Here is a 20,565-nt window from a genome sequence, read left to right on the forward strand (position 1 = left end):
ACTTTTGGGGGGCCGTAATCTTGCACAGATCACGTGATTCACAAGGGGGTGCAGCCCTGGAAAAACGGTAGCCCAGTTTTTCACCTCAACGTGTTGGAGTGTTTGCACCTTGACCCACGGGAAGAAATAATGTTGATCAAACAGAGCTGTGTGCTCCTCAAGCTATAACTGCACACGACTTTTCATAAATCGTAGGAAGTGTTGATGAGTTTTGATGCAAAATATTTGGAGTGACAAGTAAGGCGTTATCATTCCTGCCCAGAAAAAGGCCCTCTCCCTCCTCCTCTCTCCCTCTCTCTCTCTCTCTCTCTCTCTCTCTCTCTCTCTCTCTCCTTTCTGTGTGTTTGAGAGAGAGAGAGAAAGATACTTCTTGTCCATCTCATTTATCTCTCCTGCTCTGTTATCATTCATCAGCACACAGTTACTGTGTGTGGAGAGGCCTTGATGAAGTTAATGTTGAGCAGGCAGCACAGGAAATGAAACAGGCGTTGTGGGCCGACAGGGTGACGTCAGAGGGGTGGAGGAAGGGGGCGCCGATGGCATGGCTCTTTATGACTTTGCTAACCCAGGAGAACATTCAATAAAAAAACCCGAATCTGCAAATGGAAATTTACGGGCGGCACGGCAGCTAAGGTTGCATCCACCAGACAGAATATTTAATTGAATAGAGATACATGCAAACCTCTTCATGTGTTTAAACTTCTAAATTAAAAGAGGTTTTATTTATGATTCCAATAAGATGCAGGGGCTTTTTGTGCCGGGCCAAGATCACATTATCATCGCCTGGCAGCTGCGGGGTCTCGAGCGAGGCATGTATCACGGCTGGCTCCTGCGAGCCAGATGTGGGGAAGAAAACTTCCAGACCTACGTGCAAATGAAATCCCTGTGCGATCCCAGGCTTTCTGTTAATGCCTCTCACATCAGCTCCTCCAGGGGCAGGGTGATTTGTGCTGTCGGCTGGGACAGAGATGCGCAGGGTGATGTGGGGCGCCGGGTATTTTTGCAGGCTGCAGGGGCTGGAGAAGGAGGTGCTAGTGGCATCAGGGTAGCAGAAACTGGGCCTCTCAAGCTAGATCAGGCCTGGCCAGGTTAGAGTGTCAGACTAGGACCTGGGAGAGAGCAGGGTTCGAATCCCCACTCAGCCATGTAACTCACTGGGTGACCTTGGGCCAGTCATTGCCTCTCCGCCTAACCTACCTCACAGGGTTATTGTGGCGTTTAAATGAGGAGTGAGGAGAACCGTGCATGTCACCTTGAGTGTATGGGCCACAGGTGAGAGCTGAGTGCAGGATGAGGACCAAAGGTAGCTAGACCACACCTGAAGGAGCATGACATGTTTCCCACCAGAGGTACTGTGCCAACACACACACACACACACACACACCCTTTCCCTAGGTTTTTTTAATCAATATTTTATTAAGAAAATTTCACACATAAGAAGACAGAATGAGGGGGGGGGAGTGACTAAGAAGATCTGTATACATTAATACACAGATATGTGTATTCTTTTTATCCTAATATACATAAACTTTTCAATGACCTAATATAATCTGTGTAAACCCATTCCAAATATTTCTCCAAAGAAAGTCAGCGCCTATAAGCTGTCTGTTCATATGTTGCCAATGTTCTCATGTTGTCTAGTAACTGATTAAAGGGAATCATATCTCTGTTCTGCCAAATCACCTTTCCCTAGATTGACAGCGTATATGCTACCCCTGTATACCTATGCAAATTCTAGTATATATATTTTTCTAAATAGAAATTGCCATACGCAAATCTTATGCAAACTGCCGCCCTCTTTCGTCCTCCTTTTTGGCAACCCATCACCAGCCACCCTACTTGGTTCTGTGGGTAGCTCAACTCAGCCTCCCCTTCAGCAAGTTAGCCTGAGGATAGATTCACATTAGCTCCATGCACGGTGGAGGAGGATGTGCAAGCTGGAACAGACTGAGTTGTGCATGGGAAGACTGAGGGGGTCTGGTGCCTGACAGACCAGGCTGGTAGCAGCAGGCTAGGTGACAAGGTGGCCTCTTATCGCTTTCGTTGGTTAATGATTAGCTCTCTGTCAATTGCAGGCATTCGTAGCACTAAGTGCTGGGCACAGCTTTGTATTCTCACTGCCAGTGGGCATGGCTCAGAGACTGGCACCTAAGGCCTCCATCATGGCTAATAGCCATTGATAGCCCTCTCCTCCAGGAATTCGTCTAGTCCTCTTTTAAAGCCATCTGGGCTGGTTGCCATCACTGCGTCCAGTGGCAGTGAGTTCCATAGGGATGTGTTCCAAGCTCTGGCTGTAGCATCCTGTGTTCAAAGCAGGAGCATCCTCCTCCTTCTCCAGTCTCATAATGCTACTCAAAGAAGGTGACCAGTACTACAATAAAGGACAAAAGAGTCTCCCGGAGACAGGACATCACAGGGCATATGATGTTCTGGGATCAAATGGAAAGACAGACTTCTAAGACCTGAAAGCAAATCAGGCTTTGTTCTCTTTCTTCGTGGGCCTGTTCATATGTTCAAATTGAAATTAAGTCTAATTCGGCTAATTCAAATTAATTCACAGGCAGTTAATTCAAATTTGCAAAACGCAACCTCCGCTAATGCCAGGGCGAGAAAGCAGGGATGGTCTAAGCTGCAGAGGCTGGAGTGAGTGGGGGGGGGAACTAAGAGGCCCCCACAGGAGGATGCTGAGGCAGGAGGGGCAAAAATGGATCGGGGTGCCATGGGTAAGCCAGATGTCAGCAGCAGCAGATACGTCGCGGATATTTTTTAAAAGTCAAGCGCAGCATCTCCAAGCAAAGAGCATTTTCTGGGATTTGAGGGCATTTTCACACAAGGAGAAGGCTTAGTGCCGCCGTTGCTTGAAACCGGCTTCTAACAGGAACACAAAATTCACACGGAGCCACCATGCTCACCTGAATGACAAATGCCATGCCTTGCTTTCTATTATTCCCTGCCCAGAAAATGCACCGAAATGTCTACGAGAAGCTCGTAGGTGATCTATCTATCTATATGAGCTCGCTTGCCCCGCCTTCCCCAACCTGGTGCCCTCTGAAAGCTTTGGAAAACAATTCCCATCTGCCACAGCCGTCTCACTGTAGTGGGTCAGAGTGAGACCAGGTGACCTGTGTGTCTGCTCCATCTGCTGTCCAGGTGCTAACTGATGGGCAACTCCAAAGCCCCTCTTGGTCTCCCTTCTTAGGATTCTGAACCTTTGAACTGGGCTTGGCCCAGGCATTCTTTCCACTAGGGGACTCCTTCAAGCAAAGGACCATTGTATGAAAAGTAGGACGCATGACCATCCTATTGGTGGATTGCATACAGATGTGTGTAGTCACCAAAGAGTTACACCCACAGCTATTGTTTGGAAAGGCTGTTGGCTCTGAATTCCCAGGTGTTTTGCTGCCTCACACACTCTGAGAGGGGTAGCCCCACCCTCGCCCATGCCAGGGATCCCTTGCAATGTTGCTGAGAATTGGGGAATATTTTTTTGACTGCAACACCTATCCAGGGGGAGTGAACATGAGAAGAGCTCTGCTGGACCAGGCAGGTGGCCGATGGGAAGTGAGCAGGATTCGAACACAAGAGCAACTCTCCCCTCCTGGGTTTTCAGCAACTGGTATTCAGAAGCATCGCTGCCTCTTACTGTGGAGGCACAGTGTCATCACTGTGGTGAGTAGCCACTGACCCACCGAGAAGGGAGACTGTTCTGCCTGGCAAGCTGGAATGATTGCGCCAACGGAACGATCTCATTATCACTCCATGAAGTTGGCATCTACTAAATTAGTTACATCTTACCTGTTAAAAAATTGCTAGATTTAGCAGCCTGGCTGAATTTCAAAGATGTGCTTGTGTTCTATAATTCATTGGCCGATGAGAAGTACAAGTTGGCTAATGAAGGTCTGCTCTCTGCCTCCCAAACACGCCTTCCCGTTTTCATGCTCCTGGAAGAGAGACGAGGGCAGAAGCACAGCATTAACGGGGGACCCTGAGCAAGCCAGGAGGCCGGGCAGGATCAGAGCAGGAGGGGAGAGGGGAGAAGCCAGCGCCCTGCTCCGTTGGTTAAACAGGGGAGCAATTGGCACCCCATAAAGATATCGCGATACAGCGCCTCCATCTGACAGCTCAACTTTGCCAAAGGAAGAGAGGCATGGGGTAAATGGAGCAGCTGTGGGGAGGACTCTGAGATGGAGTGTTTCCCCTAATGCCACGCAAATGATAATTCCCAGAATCCTTTTGGGGGAAGCCATGACTTTGAGCTGTTTTGGGAGGAAGGGCAGGATATAAACTCAACAGACAAATAAAATTGGTAGAAAACCACCATACTGTTACAAAAGTTGGGTGCTGCCACCACCGTCTGTCAAGCTGGAACCAGGGGGCTCCAGGGGTTCACCCAAGGTTTGTGCTCCTTCAGAGACACGGCAGAGACTGTCACAGATTTTTTAAAAATATGATTGATTCACCTATTTGCACCTTCCGTCTGTATGGAGGCAGTCCAGGTCTTTCAGCATGGTCATCTCAAGAGGGGCTTGTCCCCGACAGCAGTGCAGCACTTGAATCAAAGGCATCTCTCTCCCAGCCAGCCTTCAGCCAGCCTGCCCAAGATGGATCCCAGTCTTTCTTCTCTCCCTTCTTCTTTCCAGCACACCTTGCTCTGAAGGCTTTCTTTTCCTGTCATCTGAAACACACACCCCATCACCGTGGCTACCTCTGCCTGCCCAGGCCCAAGAATTCCTCTCAGATGAGCCACCAGCCCCTTTTGTCATGTTAACGCCACACTCATCCCAGGTGAGGTTCTGGCTTGGAAAGGAAGCTTAGCCTGCAATTTTCCACTGGCCTCCAATCTTCCCTTCAGTACTCCAAATAATCAAAATCCTACCATTTATTAGTTTCTAGCAGTCCCCCCACCAAATCTATAACAGTATGTTTGCAGCGTGAATATGCTCACAAGTCTGGTGCAGAGGATAAGTGATTCTGCACTTGCCCCATAGGCTAGTTCCCAATGGCAGTGCCCTCTCGACTCCTTTTACTGCAAGCACGGCCGGTTCTGGCATTGGGCAGAGCAAGGCGGCTGCTTCAGGCGTCTGATACCAAGGAAGGCATTTGAGGTGCAGCTTTCTGTCCCCAAGGGCAGTGGAGGACATTGCCCCACCTCTGGTACTGGATCTGGCCATCAGTCTCCCAGCCAGCTTCTGTTCATGGAGCAGAACACCATTTGCCTTAGGCGGCAAAATGCCTTGCGCTGGCCCTGCCTGCCTGGAGAACGCAAGATTCCTCCTGTTCTTCTTTCGTCCCCGCTGAAGCATCTGAGGAAACCGTACGGAAGCAAAGCACCTTGCGGCAGGAGTTAATAAACGAGGCAAGCGGCAGCTGTCTGAAAAGGGAAGGGCGAAAGTTCAGGCACTTGTTAAGGCACGAGGGGCTTGGGAAGCACGGCTTGCCTCATCCATCCTGTCGTGACGCAAAGAGGGGAGGCCCAAGCGAAGCGCCTGCCTTATTCTCGCTGCACCGTGATCCCCGTAAGCAGTTCATAGAATCATGGAATTGTTGAGTCGGAAGAGTCCCCCAAAGGTCATCTGTTCCAACCCTCTGCAATGCAGGAATCAGGTTCAGCAGTGGAGCAGGTGAAGCTGTAAGGAACCACAAGCCTGCAGGCCAGTTTGGCCATCCTTTTTCCGGTGAGGCTCAGGCATATGCAAATTGCCTTTAAGTCACTGCTAAATTGAGTCACCCTGCCAACCTAGCAGTTTGAAAGCACGTCAAAGTGGTCCTGGAGGTTCTGCTGAATATGATTAGAAGGGACCGGTTGGTTAAAGGTATACAGGTCGGAGCCAAACAGTACAAATTGAGAGCATTTGCAGATGATTTAGTATTGACGTTACAGGAGCCAGAATCTAGTACTAAAAGGGTTTTAGAACTAATTCAAGAATTTGGTCAAGTGGCAGGATTCAAACTGAACAAGTCAAAAACTAAGGTTTTAGAGAAAAATTTAACACCGATTGAAAGAGAGAGGTTTCAGAATGAGACAGGTTTGACTGTGGTCAAGAAAGTGAAATACTTGGGGATTAACATGACAGCAAAAAATGGGAACTTATTTAAAGATAATTATGAAAAATGCTGGACGGAAGTGAAAAAAGACTTAGAAATTTGGTCAAACTTGAAGCTTTCCTTGTTGGGTCGAATTGCAGCTATTAAGATGAATGTTTTGCCCAGAATGCTGTTTTTGTTTCAAACACTGCAAATTGTGGACAAGATGGATTGTTTCAAGAAGTGGCAGAAAGATATCTCTAGATTTGTCTGGCAGGGCAAGAAGCCCAGAATAAAATTCAAGATATTAACTGATGCAAAGGAAAGGGGTGGATTTGCCCTGCCAGACTTTAAACTTTACTATGAATCAGCAGCATTCTGCTGGTTGAAAGTCTGGCTGCTTCTTGAGAACACAGACATTTTGGATCTAGAAGGTTTTAACAATGTTTTTGGGTGGCATGCATATTTGTGGTACGACAAGGTTAAAGCACATAAAGCATTTAAGAACCATATTGTCAGGAAAGCTTTGTTCAATGTTTGGATAAGATATAAGGACTTATTGGAAAATAAAACCCCAAGGTGGTTGTCACCAATGGAAGCAAAAGTCCAGAAAAAGCTCAATATGGAGGCCAAATGGCCGAAATATTGGGAAATTTTGGAACAAGAGGGAGATAGACTAAAACTGCAGAGCTTTGAGAAACTAAAAAACAAAGTGCGAGATTGGCTCCATTATTATCAGATAATGGAGGCATATAATTTGGACAAGAAAATTGGCTTCCAGGTGGAAAAATCAAAATTAGAAACAGAACTGTTAGAACCCAAAACTAAGATTTTGTCAAAGATGTATAACTTGCTGCTGAAATGGAATACTCAGGATGAAACGGTGAAATCTGCTATGATTAAATGGGCACAAGATGTTGGACGTAACATTATGTTTGCTGACTGGGAACAGTTGTGGACCACAGGTATGAAATTCACGGCATGCAATGCCTTAAGAGAGAATATTATGAAAATGATATACAGGTGGTACATGACCCCAGTCAAGCTTGCAAAAATATATCATTTGCCCGATAATAAATGTTGGAAATGCAAAGAAACTGAAGGTACATTCTTTCACCTTTGGTGGACGTGCCCAAGAATTAAGGCTTTCTGGGAAATGATCTATAATGAAATGAAAAAGGTATTTAAATATACCTTCCTGAAGAAACCAGAGGCCTTTCTTCTGGGCATTGTCGGCCAATTGGTGCCAAAGAAGGACAGAACTTTTTTTATGTACGCTACAACAGCAGCAAGAATACTTAGTGCAAAGTATTGGAAGACACAAGATCTACGCACTTTGGAAGAATGGCAGATGAAGGTGATGGACTATATGGGATTGGCAGAAATGACTGGCAGAATCCGAGACCAGGGAGAAGAGTCGGTGGAAGAAGATTGGAAGAAATTTAAATATTATCTACAGAAATATTGTAAAATTAATGAATGTTAGAATGATGTTGGATTGAAATTAAGTGGTTTCCAGCTGTAATGCTTTAAGAGAATATGAAAAAAGGATTATAAATAGGTAATAATATAATGGTAAGGATTTGTGGTGGAATACAAAAAAGGGAGGTATGAGGAGGTCCGGGAAACAAGTTAAAGGAAAATAAGCAATGGAAAATTTATGTGTTTTTAATTATTTTTATTTTGTATTTTTGATATTTATCTGTTTTCTTTTCTTTTTCACTTTATTGTAATACTTTAAAAAATCTTAATAAATATCTTATAAAAAAAAAAAGAAAGCACGTCAAAGTGCAAGTAGATAAATAGGTATCGCTCCGGCGAGAAGGTAAACGGCGTTTCCATGCGCTGCTCTGGTTCACCAGAAGCGGCTTAGTCATGCTGGCCACATGACCCGGAAGCTGTACGCCGGCCCCCCCCCGGCCAATAAAGCGAGATGAGCGCCGCAACCCCAGAGTCAGCCATGACTGGACCTAATGGTCAGGGGTCTCTTTACCTTTACCTTAAGTTGAGTCACGATCAGACCCTCTGGCTGTTTAGGGTAAGTAGGAAGAATTCCTTGGCCAGAATACAATTTGCTTGCTTAATTTGGTTTTCTTGCATTTATATTCCACCTTCCTATCCCATGAAGTCAAGGTGACACACATGGTTCCCCCCGCCCCCGGTGAGGTATCACCACACAAATTATTTCCCCTATTTATCCATGTACCTCTTCTTGTTTTCTTCCACTAGTTTCTTCTCCTGCCATCGGAATTTGTTTAACTTGTTCATGTAGATTTGTATGTTCCTTGAGGCAGGAACCTGTCTTGCTATTCCTTATTCCTTATTCCTTATTGTTATCATTATTCATCCCCACAAGAACCCTGTAAGTCAGGTGAGGCCAAGAGGCAGTGACTGGCCCACGCTCACCCCGTGAGCTTGACGGTCAAGTGGGACTTTGAACCTCGGTCTCCCAGCTCTTAGCCTGACGCTACAACCCCTACACCACAGTGGCTGCTCAAGCAAACAATGTTGGCTGAAGATGGCCACAGACCCGCTATGCACAATGTCCCGAGTTCGAGTCCTGACATCTTCAGTTAAAGGATCTTGAGCATCGTGGTGAGGAAAGGCCTTTGTCTGGAATCCTGGTCTGCCGTTTGGAGTACACAAGGTCAGAACGGTGCTGTGACTTCCTATAAGTCACCTCTCTGTGTGCACAGAACCTCCAGATAGGTCATTTTTAGCCACTAGGCTGCACCTCTGCCGAATCATTCCTTAGATGCCGAAGCATCTTTGATGGCCCCAGGTCCTCCCCTCACCCAGCCGTGGGCTGGCCCCAGCACCGTCGAAGGACACTCCAGATCAAGCACACGGTCCTTGGGCTGTGGGCCACATGCTAATCGCTGCCTCAATCGTTGGCGGCAGCAGACAGACGGTGCCCTATCTCCCGCCAGCTTGTGTAACTAGGAGATAAAGTGGGGGCCCTGGGACAGGTCTGTGCAGCTGGAAGGAATCTAGCAGGGGCAGTGCGGGACCTCATGGCAGGCTTCACCTTGTGGCTTCACTCACAAAGGAGAGACTTTGCCCCTACATGGGATACGGCCTGCAGCAGAGAGGTGTCAACATTTCCGACCAGAAGGCTGATACAGAAAAAAATCCTGTTTTCCGTATCAAGACAAAGTGCCAAGCCCTGCCAGATCTTGGGCTGGGGGAATTGTCAATCACAACATGTGCAAAGACTAGGAGAACCCGTAGCTCCCTTGGAGAAGAAACCAGGAGTCTCTGCCACCCCTGAACAAGGCCAAGGCCTTTGTGTCTTCTTATATAATCTTGCGTGGTGAGTCCACCCCCCCCCCCCCGTGGACACAATTATTAAGGTTAATGGGCTAAATAAGGCCACAACTTTATTGGTTACAGGTGATGAGCAGTATTGGCTTAGGCATTGGTCCTAACCGACTATATCCGACTTCAGCCCATCCGCTTGAAGTCCGGGAAGGGTTAACCACCAGTAGGGGGAATCCTGCTGATGCACATCAACTAGGAACTCCCCTGGGGTCACCGCTCGGGGGCATGCCTTAGGCCCTCACCTCCATAGGCTTCAGACAGGGCCACGCCCCCCAGAATCCTTTATCAAACTACCCTTCAATATGCGGGGCAGGTGAGGGCGCTTCCTCCCCTCTTCCAACTACAGAACAATACCAATGCTTAACCTCCAATACCCAGAAAGTTGTGACGATTTGCTACGAGGTAGGTGAAAACCAAGCAGCTGGTGCCAATTTGCCAAGTGGAAAAATTCCTACAAGGCCCCTCAACAGTGACCAACCAAGGTCCATAGCAAGGTCAAGGAACGAACACCTTATAGGGTGGGAAAAGCAGGAACAGCTGGCAGGTGGGGAAAGAGGGAGATCCCCAGCCGCTTCCTGCCTTAAGTAGGGTAGGCCACGCCCCCAGAGCCAGCCGATTGGCTGGCCAGGGGATGATGCGGCCAGGAATCCTCCCAATTGCGCTGCTCCAGCCGCCGCGCATGTGGTGGGGTCATGAAGCCCACAAATCCACCTCCTTCAAGGGTGGAAGTGGCTTTCTGGCATCTAATTATTGCACTGAAGCCCACCACCAGCAGCTTTCTGAGCTGTGCCTCCAGTTGTTGCAGTTGCTTCTAGCCTCCCAGAAACTAGTCTATATATTCTCTCCCCAGACACATGCACACACAGAGACAGAAGCACAGCACCCAGCTCCTGCAGCCAGAGTATGAGAATCCCCACTAAGCTGACCCCCTTCCTGGGGACAGACAGACCTGCAGAGGGGGAAACTGCCCCCCCCCTGCCCATGCCCCAGTGCGGCTCTTTGTTGTCCTTGTGACTGGAGATAAATTCTGAGTGGCTGCGGCAAACACTTTGAATGGGGATTTGGATAAAGAGCTCCTGGAACACTTTCATGTTGGCGGCCGGGACTCTGCCAGACGGGCTTCAGCCAATGGCAGGTAGAAGACAGACGCCGTGACAAAAACCCCAGGGCCATATGATCGAAACCAAGCTCCGTAAGCTATTGGAGCTCTTTGGCATGCAAAGTGTACAGCGTCCGGCTTGTGCATTTGGCCGGAGAGCAGACTTTACCTGTTGCAATCACGCAGACACAGAGAGATGCAGGAAGAAAATAATAAAGGGCTTTATTGCAGGAAGTGCTGAACTTGGATAGAAGAAAGTTTCTAGTCATAACCATACTAATCTAGAAAAGTTAAAGGAAGCTGGGATTGCCCCTTTGTTCTCAGGGGAGAGGTCCGAGGTGACCTCTCTCATCTTGAGGTTCAAGAGAGAAGTTGGAGGAGGAGGAGGAAGTTGCAGACAAGATGCAACCTAGGGTGTCTCAGTCTACACTTTTAAGAGACAGGCAGGTGAGCAAAGATGTCCAAGGCACAAAGGCAGCCTGAGAATGTTTCTTAACCCCATGCAAGCTGAGTTGCACCCAAACTTCCAACACATGTAAAGAAAGGGAGCTTAGGCAGCCTGGGGCCAGCCCAAGACAGTTTGCTGCCTGATGCAAAGGCGTGGTGGCACCCACATGCCCAATGGCAAGCTGGGTCTTGCTTCAGCACCGGTGGTAGCTGCATACCCAGTCCCTGGATGGCTTGTGGGTCTTCAACACTGCCAGAGGAGGAGCTGGGAGGCTTGCAATATCAATTGTGGCATAAAAAGAGATGTGGTCTCGTTGACATTCGACAAAGCTGCTTTGAGCTCGACCCGCATGCTCTGTGTGTGTGTGTGTGTGTGTGTGTGTGTGATTAATCATCAAAATCTTCTCCAAAATAAGGAAAAATGAATCAACTAGAGATGCCTGGACTGCAAGGACATCATCTAGGAGAGGGAGAAAGAGCTGGATACTATATACCTGGAGTGAATATTTGAATATTTTGAAGAACTGTCATATTCCACTGGATGGCTCAGTTGGTTAGAGTGTGGTGCTGAGAACACCAAGGTTGCAGGTTCGATCCCCATATGGAACAGCTGCATATTCCCACCTTGCAGGGGGTCAGACCAGATGATCCTCAGGGTCCCTTCCAGTTCTATGGTTCTATAAACTCTTGTGTATATAATGTAACAGATGGAAAGTTGGAAGTCCTTTTTACTCATTTCTTTAACTTTCTCTCCCCCCCCCTTTATTATTATTATTTACTCCTTTATTATTTTTGTTATTTTTCCTTTCTTTCCTTTGCTCTTGTTTCTGATTATTATTATTATTATTATTATTATTATTATTATTATTATTATATGTCCTCACTCTGACTCAATGAGGGAACTTATGCAGATGAAGGTGATGCCTTTCTGGCAAAGGACCCTGTGTCAGAGACAGGGAAGAGAAGTTCTCCCAGGGTGGGAGGCTGGGAGGAGAAAGGGAATCTCTTTTTGTGTGGGACAAGTTAAGATTTACCTATGAGAAAGGACTTTGCATTCTTATTTCTCTCTCTCTCTCTCTCTCTCTCTCTCTCTCTCTCTCTCTCTCTCTCTTGACTTGTCTTGTTTAGATTAGTGTGTTTCTTATTGCATTGTATTATGAAAGTTCTTAATAAAATCTTATTTTAAATAATAAAATCTTCTCCAAAGGCAGCATAGGGATAAAAACAGGGATGTTGTTTTACCTGGGAGCAGGTAGCAGAAGTTGGGACTGTTGTCCCTGATGAAGGGGGGGGGGTTAGAACTGAACCTTGCAACCTGCATAAATGATGCCAATTCAGCTATTTTTGTAGGCATTTGCTATCTGCAAATTATTCTGCTAGCCACAGGAGAGGCCGTTAAGTACACAGGCAGGCCCCACATGATCACGGACTGCTCTTGTTGCAGCAATCCTCTGGCAACTGGGTTCCCCCCCCCCGCCCCGCCAACAGGCACTGCCTGCAGCCTCTCTCTCACCTAGTAGGTCTTACATATTTCATTGCATTGATTTACTTATATCTTGCGTTCTCCAGTTACTTCTAACCCCCGCCGTGCTGGGGAAAGCTTCGCCTGTTCAATTTCTGCCCGTCAGGCCCAATCATTGCCTATCAAGAGCATCGTTGCATACGACGGCGTGCAGTGATTAATCCCCTGGTACTGTATCGCCAGGCCCAGGGCAGGAGAATGCAAATGATCTGGGGGCGTTTGGCTGCAGAAAGTGCCGTTGGGCAGACTGCAATGGGATCCTGCCCTGCACCCCATTAGGAACAACACATGTATTGGGCTATTAGTATATAAAAACCCTTAACAACATAGGACCAGTTTGCCGACAAGATTGCCTTACCCCATATATGTTCACTCAGAAGCTTCAATCGGCAGAACTAGAACTCTTATGGGTGCCACATAATACCCATTACCCATTTGTAAGAACTCAGTCTTTTAGGGGAACTTTGGAACTCCCTGCTTATTCAGATGAGGCAGACGCCATCACTGTTCTCTGTTCAGCAGCTGCTAAGAACATTTTTGCTTAGACAAGCCTACCTTGATATGTAGAACGTGGATGTGTGTTTTAGTCTATTCTGAGTTTGTGACCGATTTAAATATTCTTGAATATTTGAAACAGTTGTTTGTAACTTTATTTTACCAAAACTGTTTTTTTTCTGGCAGTAAGATCTGTACGATGGTAGAATGTACTCTCTCGGGAGGTTAATAACAACAACAATTTATTATTTATACCCCGCCCATCTGGCTGGGTTTCCCCAGCCACTCTGGGCGGCTTCCAACAGAACACTAAAATACAATAACCTATTAAGCATTAAAAGCTTCCCTAAACAGGGCTGCCTTCAGATGTCTTCTAAAAGTCTGGTCGTTGTTTCTCTCTTTGACATCTGGTGGGAGGGCATTCCACAGGGCGGGTGCCACTACCGAGAAGGCCCTCTGCCTGGTTCCCTGTAACTGGGCTTCTCACAGCAAGGGAACCACCAGAAGGCCCTCGGCGCTGGACCTTCGATGGAGGTGGAGATGCTCCTTCAGGTATACTGGGCCGAGGCCATTTAGGGCTTTAAAAGTCACCACTCCTTTAGGGCTCTCCTTCCTTGGAGGTTTTTAAGCAGAGATTGGGTGGCCATGTGTCATGGATGCTTTAGTTGAGATCCCTGCATTGCAGGGGGTTGGACTAGATGACCCTTGGTGTCCCTTCCAACTTTACAATTCTATGCTTCTTTGCTTCGTCCCTTGCCCCAAACACATAACAGTATTAATGAGATACAATTACAAGTCTTGGAATAGCAACAACAATGAAGTAGCAACAATGGCTTAGTTGGTTGAGCATGAGACTCTTGATCTCAGGGTCGTGGGTTCGAAGCCCGCAATGGGCAAAAGATTCCTGCACATCATGGGGTTGGACTAGAAGACCCTCGGGGTCCCTTCCAACTCTACAGTCCTATGATTCTAAATCCCTCGTCCCATTAGCGCAAGGATTTGCACTTGCCCAGTGGAACTCCCCCATAAATGTGTTCTATGGGTTCCCCCAAGCCTCCATCTTTTGGGGATGGTGTGGACTGCATGGGGGAAAGAGAAGGGGGTGCTCCATGGTAGAAGCTAGGACATTTGACACTGCATCATCGTCATCACCAGGGGTGCCAACTTGAATAAAATATTAAAGGGTACCAGCTAAGCTCTGCCCCGCATAATAGATCACAAGACATGGTACATGTGGACCATTTGAATGGCAATGCTCATTGACTTTGGGGGGCCCCTGGCCCCCTCAAATATTTTATGGGGGGCTGATGTCACGATTAGGACCCTGGCAGAGACACATCCCCAACTGGCATGTTCTCTCCCTCCTGGTCGATCATTCGGGAGCTTCAAAAGCTTTCTTCAGCCCGAACATCACAGCCAACAGACATCGGCACACAGCGTTTGCGCATTTTGCGTGACAGACTTCAGCAACTCAGCATTTTGGCTAATCTACTTTATTTACGTATAAACACACATGGAGCACTGCAACATGGCTCCCTCTCTCTCTAGCATCAGACAGCAAAGAGAAAAAGAACAAAGGACAATAGTCCCACTTCACGGAACACAGGAACACAAACGTCCTGTCTCTGTCACTTCCCACTCTGTGGAGTCAAAACATACACCGTCATGTGAAAGACAACAATCCCATGACTGCAATCATGGAGCAGGAATTCTAACAGCTGAAAGGGCCTGGTCCCTAGGAGTTGGCTCCTATAATCACCATCCTATTCCCTAGCAATCAGACAATAGGTAAATGTGTGTCTAAAGTGGCAAATCTTCATTGCAACAGCAGCAAACCCAGCATCCTTTTCAGGGGACCCGAATCCAACTCGCCCTCCTCCTTCCCCACAGCACAGGAGCTCTAATGCAGCTGTATCTGTGACCTCCAAGAGTCGCCACGCCACCCAACACAGTCACCTTCCCACCGGCTACAGCTTCCTGAGCACCTTCTGATGTTGACACTCCCTCCCCCCTGTGCTCCTGGCATCTGTTGCCAGGGCTAAGGGCCCTTTGTTCCTTGCGTGCGCCTGTGTGTTTCTCTTTGACGTGTCCCCAACGGGTCGGGAGCCAACAAACGAGCCTTATCGGCCACAACCTGGGAAAGCGACGTGGGAAACAGCTGAAGAACAAACAGCTAGGCAGAGAGTTAAGGAGCTTTTGATGAGTCAACAGCCGGGAGCATGAGCCGCCAAGAGTTTGCAAATGTTGCGGCTGCGTTGAGCCAGGTGGGCATGGAAGGGCTGGGCAAAGGCAGCCTCTTTCCAAGGATGCCACCTCTCTGCTTTTACCCTCTATCAGAAATATCAACCCTTCCACTTTTCCCCATTCCCCTTCTGCTATTGCTATTGTCCTCTCCCCAGTCTGTATTGCAGACCCTTCAAGTGCCCCTATTTTCCAGGGACAGTCCTGGATTTAGAGAAGCTGTCCCAGTTTCTCATTTGATACCACAATACCTCAAAAACCACCTCTTTCCATATGAACCTACCCGGACCCTGAGATCATCTTCTGAGGCCCTCCTTTGGGTGCCTCCTCTTCGAGAGGTCCGGAGGATAGCAACATGAGGACAGGCCTTCTCTGCAGTGGCTCCCCGTCTGTGGAATGCTCTCCCCAGGGAAGTTTGCCAGGCACCTTCATGATACACCTTTAGGCACCAGGCAAAAACGTTCCTTTTTAACAAGGCTTTTGGTTGACCAGGTTTTTGGTGGGGCCTATTGGGTTGTTGTTTTTACTTTTATTATGTATTTTATTTTTATTATGTAATTAATTATGTATTTTGTGGTTTTATGTCTTGATTTCATGCTGTGAACCGCCCTGAGACCCCCAGGTATAGGGCGGTATATAAGTTCAATAAATAAAATAAATAATAAATATTTTCATTGGAGGAATGTTGGAGGGTATGGAGTTATGCGACCCTTGAGTCAAGGTGATAAAGAACAATACAACCTTTAGAAGACATCTGAAGGCAGCCCTGAATAGGGAAGTGTTTTAATGTTTAACATTTGATTATGTTTTCATGTATGTTGGAAGCTGCCTAGAGAGGCTGGAGCAACCCAGTCAGATGGGCATAGTATAAATAAATAAATAAATAAATAAATAAATAAATAAATAATAATTTAATTTATTCCCCGCCCTCCCCAGCCAAAGCTGGGCTCAGGGCGGCTAACAACAATCAAAATAATCCAACATTCTAAAAACCTTTCATTATAAAAATTAATTAAAATCAAATTGATGGCAAACATTAAGCAAAATTCTGTGCAGATTGCCAGAGGAGGGGGTCAGGCTGCGCCCTGACCAAAGGCCTGGTGGAACAGCTCTGTCTTACAGGCCCTGCGGAAAGATGTCAGGTCCCGCAGGGCCCTAGTCTCTTGTGACAGAGCGTTCCACCAGATTGGAGCCGCGGCCGAGAAAACCCTGGCTCTAGTTGAGGCCAGCCTAACCTCTCTGTGGCCTGGGATCTTCAGGATGTTTTTATTTGCAGACCGTAAGTTCTTCTGTGGGACATACCAGGAGAGGCGGTCCCGTAGGTACGAGGGTCCTAGGCCGTATAGGGCTTTAAAGGTTAAAACCAGCACCTTAAACCTGATCCTGTACTCCACCGGGAGCCAGTGCAGCTGGTATAGCACCGGGTGAATGTGATCTCACAGTGAGGACCCCATAAGGAGTCTCGCCGCGGCATTCTGCACCCGCTGGAGTTTCTGGGTCAGTCTCAAGGCCAATAATAATAATAATAAGTATTATTGAATAGGATGCCCCTATTATCATTGGATAAATGTTGGAGGGCATGGTATTGCTTCTCTACATCCACTAGGGCAGGCGTTGGGGGGGGACCCTTCTGCCCAGCAGACCAGATCTTCCTGCAGGACCACCTAGCTGCCAATCAGCAAAATGGTGCCAGGCGACTGAAAGGTGTGTGGGTCCCACCCCTGTAAAAGTTGGCCCTTGGGGTGGGGTAAGGTAGACAGCAAGCAGGATTCAGAACATAAGAAGGAAAGCCTGCTGGGTCAAGCCATTGACTCATCTGGTCGAGCATCCAGAGGTTTGTGGGAAACCTGTAAAGAATATCCAAGCACAAGAGTTCTTTCCACAACTGGAAAGGGAGGGGAGTTATTGGTTTGCTTTCATTTGTTCGTTTGTTATGCATTTTGTGCTCATATTTTGTAATCTTGCGTTGTGAACCATCTGGTGCCTTCGTTACAGTGTTGAAAGCAATGATTCCTCAACATCAATTTCGTTGGACTGGTCACATTGTTCAGATGCCTGATGATCGTCTTCCAAAGCAACTACTCTATTCCAAACTTACCGTATTTTTCGCTCTATAACACGCACCTGACCATAACACGCACATCGTTTTTAGAGGAGGAAAACAAGGGAAAAAACATTCTGAATGAAACAGTGGATGTATCATTTTTGTGCTTCATGCTGTGGCCACAGACATGTGATCTGATGGTGAATTTGGGGTGACCCAATGCAAAAATCCTGAGAATTCCTGTGGATCCATGCTTTGTAACCACGTTTTTGCACCATTGCAGCCCCAGGCAACAGTGGGTGCATGATTTTTTTGGTGCAGGCTGTAGCCATGGACATGCTATGTGATCTGATGGTGAATTTGGGGTGACCCAATACAAAGATCCTGAGAATCCCTGTGGATCCATGCTTTGTAACCACATTTTTGCACCATTGCAGCCCCAGGCAACAGTGGGTGCGTGATTTTTTTGGTGCAGGCTGTAGCCATGGACATGCTATGTGATCTGATGGTGAATTTGGGGTGACCCAATGCAAAGATCCTGAGGATCCATGTAGATCCATGCTTTTTAACCACGTTTTTGCACCATTGCAGCCCCAGGCAACAGTGGGTGCGTGATTTTTGGGGTGCAGGCTGTAGCCATGGACATGCTATGTGATCTGATGGTGAATTTGGGGTGACCCAATGCAAAGATCCTGAGGATCCATGCTTTGTAACCACATTTTAAGTGGGGAGGGAAGGAAAAACAAAGAAGGGAAAAGGAGCATGAGAGGAGTGTGCAGAGAAGCAGCTGGCTAAGAATGCAGGAGAGGGATTTAACGGGAGGGAGGAAAGAAAGGCAAAAGTTTCCCCCCACCTACCCACCCAAGCCAGCCAGCTCACGCTCTTTTTCTCTCTCTCTCTCTCAAACCTGCATGTTTTCAGCAGCACCGGAGCACAGAGACGACACTCTGCTTTCCCCTCTGCTTGCCTGGAGGGGAGGGGCTTTCCCTGCTCTTTGTTCCGTTTGAGCAAACACAGCAAGGAAACAGAGAAGGGTGGGCAGTAAGACCCTGAGGCAGAATGCAGGAAAGCAGCCGCTTCCTCTTTTCTGGTTTCCCTTCTCCGAGACGCGCGATTTGATTTTTGCCTGATTTTTTGGCTCCAGGGACCACACATTCGCTCAATAACACGCACAGACATTTCCCCTTCCTTTTTAGGAGAAAAAATCTGCGTGTTATAGAGGGAAAAATACGGTAAAAATAGAAAGAGTAATGCTGGTGGTCAACAAAAGAGGTTTAAAGACTCTCTCAAGGCAAATCTAAAAAAATGTAGTATAAACACCAACAACTGGTAAACACTGGCCTGCGAGCGCTCCAATTGGAGAACAGCCTTTACCCAAGGTGTCATGGGCTTTGAAGACGCTCGAACTCAGGACGAAAGGGAGAAACGTGCTTGGCAAACCCTCACCACGATCAGCTCCCACCCAGAAACCAATGTCCCCACTGTGGAAGGACATTTGGTCCAGAATTGGCCTCCACAGTCACTTACAGACTCCCTGTTAAGACTGTGTTCATGGAAGACAATCTTACTCGGATACAAGCGATTGCCAAAGAAGAAGAAGCCTTCACTACGTATTTTCAGGTGCTGAGCAAAAACATTCCTCTTCTCCCAGGCCTTTGGCTAATCAAGGAACCTGTGGCCTTTTAAACTGGACTGGTTGGACATCATTTTCTTTGTTATTATGTTGTGTATTTTTATACTGTAAACCGTCCTGTGATCCTCAGAAGAAGGGCAGTAGGTAAATTTAAATAAATAAAGAAGAGCAGGCCCAGAAAACATTCTGGAAAAATTGTTTCCTGGCCTCTAAAACGTTGTGGTTCCAGCCCAGATCCCAGTGGGGTCAACTCATCATTGTCGTCATCTGTTTATTTGTATTCCACTTCTCCACAAGCAGTTTTACAGCTCTTATGGGTTCTCACTCCACACGGAGGCCAATCGCTTCCTACTGCCTTCGCTGCATCTTCTCAGTAGTTAAATTTACAAAGAGAAGGGGTAGCTCAGAAATCTGATTTGCATAATGTGAAGGAGAGGAAACAGCTGAATGCCTGCAATGAGGAAGCAGGAGATGCGGAGCCTTATGCCTAATTTATTCATCTATAGAGCAGGTCCCTTCTGGAAGGGCAGTTGTGCCCTCTGCAAAACACACTTAGAAGACAGTGCCTGAAGAAGAAGAAGCATGTGGCACTCGCCTCCCAAGATAAATAACCAAAATGTCATTAAAATGTTTTGTGCACGTGTGCTGAATTGTAGAGTTGGATGGGATCCTGAGGGTTCTCTAGTCCAGCCCCCTGCAATGCAGGAATCTGAACCAAAGCAACCATGACAGATGGACAGAATACTCTGCGGAGGAGCAAATGATCTGTATAAACGCATCAAGGGGTGCCCCTATTTCCCTCCCTGCCCACACAAAAAAAGAGTCCTAGAAAAATATAAGCAGCCGGCAGTGGAGCTGAGGCTGAAAATAAGGTTTTGGGAACTTTCATTCTCCCGCCTCCTTTTTGCCCCCACCATCCTCTGAGCCAGGGAAGACGGAGGCTTGCAAGAAAGAAAAAGGGTTTCTCCGCTTCCCGGGAGCAGCAAATGTCTCATTTCTGAGGCCTGGAGATTGAGGAATGGTCATCCCATTCCACCCCATCCTTTGATTCAACTGATTTAGCAATCCTAACTCCATATATCCACCAGGGCTTACTAGCAGCAAATGTGCGGCTGCCGCTTTGCATCCTACCCTCCAAATGTTAATAAGCAGCAGCGGTACCAATTTTCTCATTACGCGAACAGATTTCCAGTTCATATACCGAGTGCTCGCGACTCATATAAGGGGCTTTCCTGCCAACTGTACCTCATTTGGCTGCCCCACTCCTGTCTGGATTTCTTGCCAGCGAGCTCTAACAACCAGGCTATTGTACTGAACCGAGGAGATTCCTGAACCTTTCGCTTCTTAACATTCATACGCCTAGGAGGGAGCCGTGAGCGCTGCCCTGGACGTCTTAGGGCAGGGAACATTTCCCAGACCGGGGGCCGCATTCCATTCTGAGAAGCCCTCTGGGGGCACATGCTGGTGATGTTTGGGATCAGAGCCAAAAGCGGGCGGAGAAACAGATGCAAATTTTACCTCTGTGAGGTCGGCCGATTTCCACGCCTAACCATGTACCTGTCTGTATTCTCTCTCTGGATAAGCAAGAGGCAGCAAGAGACATGCAAGAGGCTCTCCCTGGCCAAGTTTATCCTCAGAAACAACCCTGCAAGGTAGATAGCTCCCCATCCAGGCACATGGCGCTTTACAGAATATAAGAGGGCAGGCCTCTGCCCCAGTTTCACCCTCCAACATTTCTC

The sequence above is a fragment of the Podarcis raffonei genome, chromosome 5 (genome assembly GCF_027172205.1).
Source record: "Podarcis raffonei isolate rPodRaf1 chromosome 5, rPodRaf1.pri, whole genome shotgun sequence".
Taxonomy (NCBI): Eukaryota; Metazoa; Chordata; class Lepidosauria; order Squamata; family Lacertidae; genus Podarcis; species Podarcis raffonei.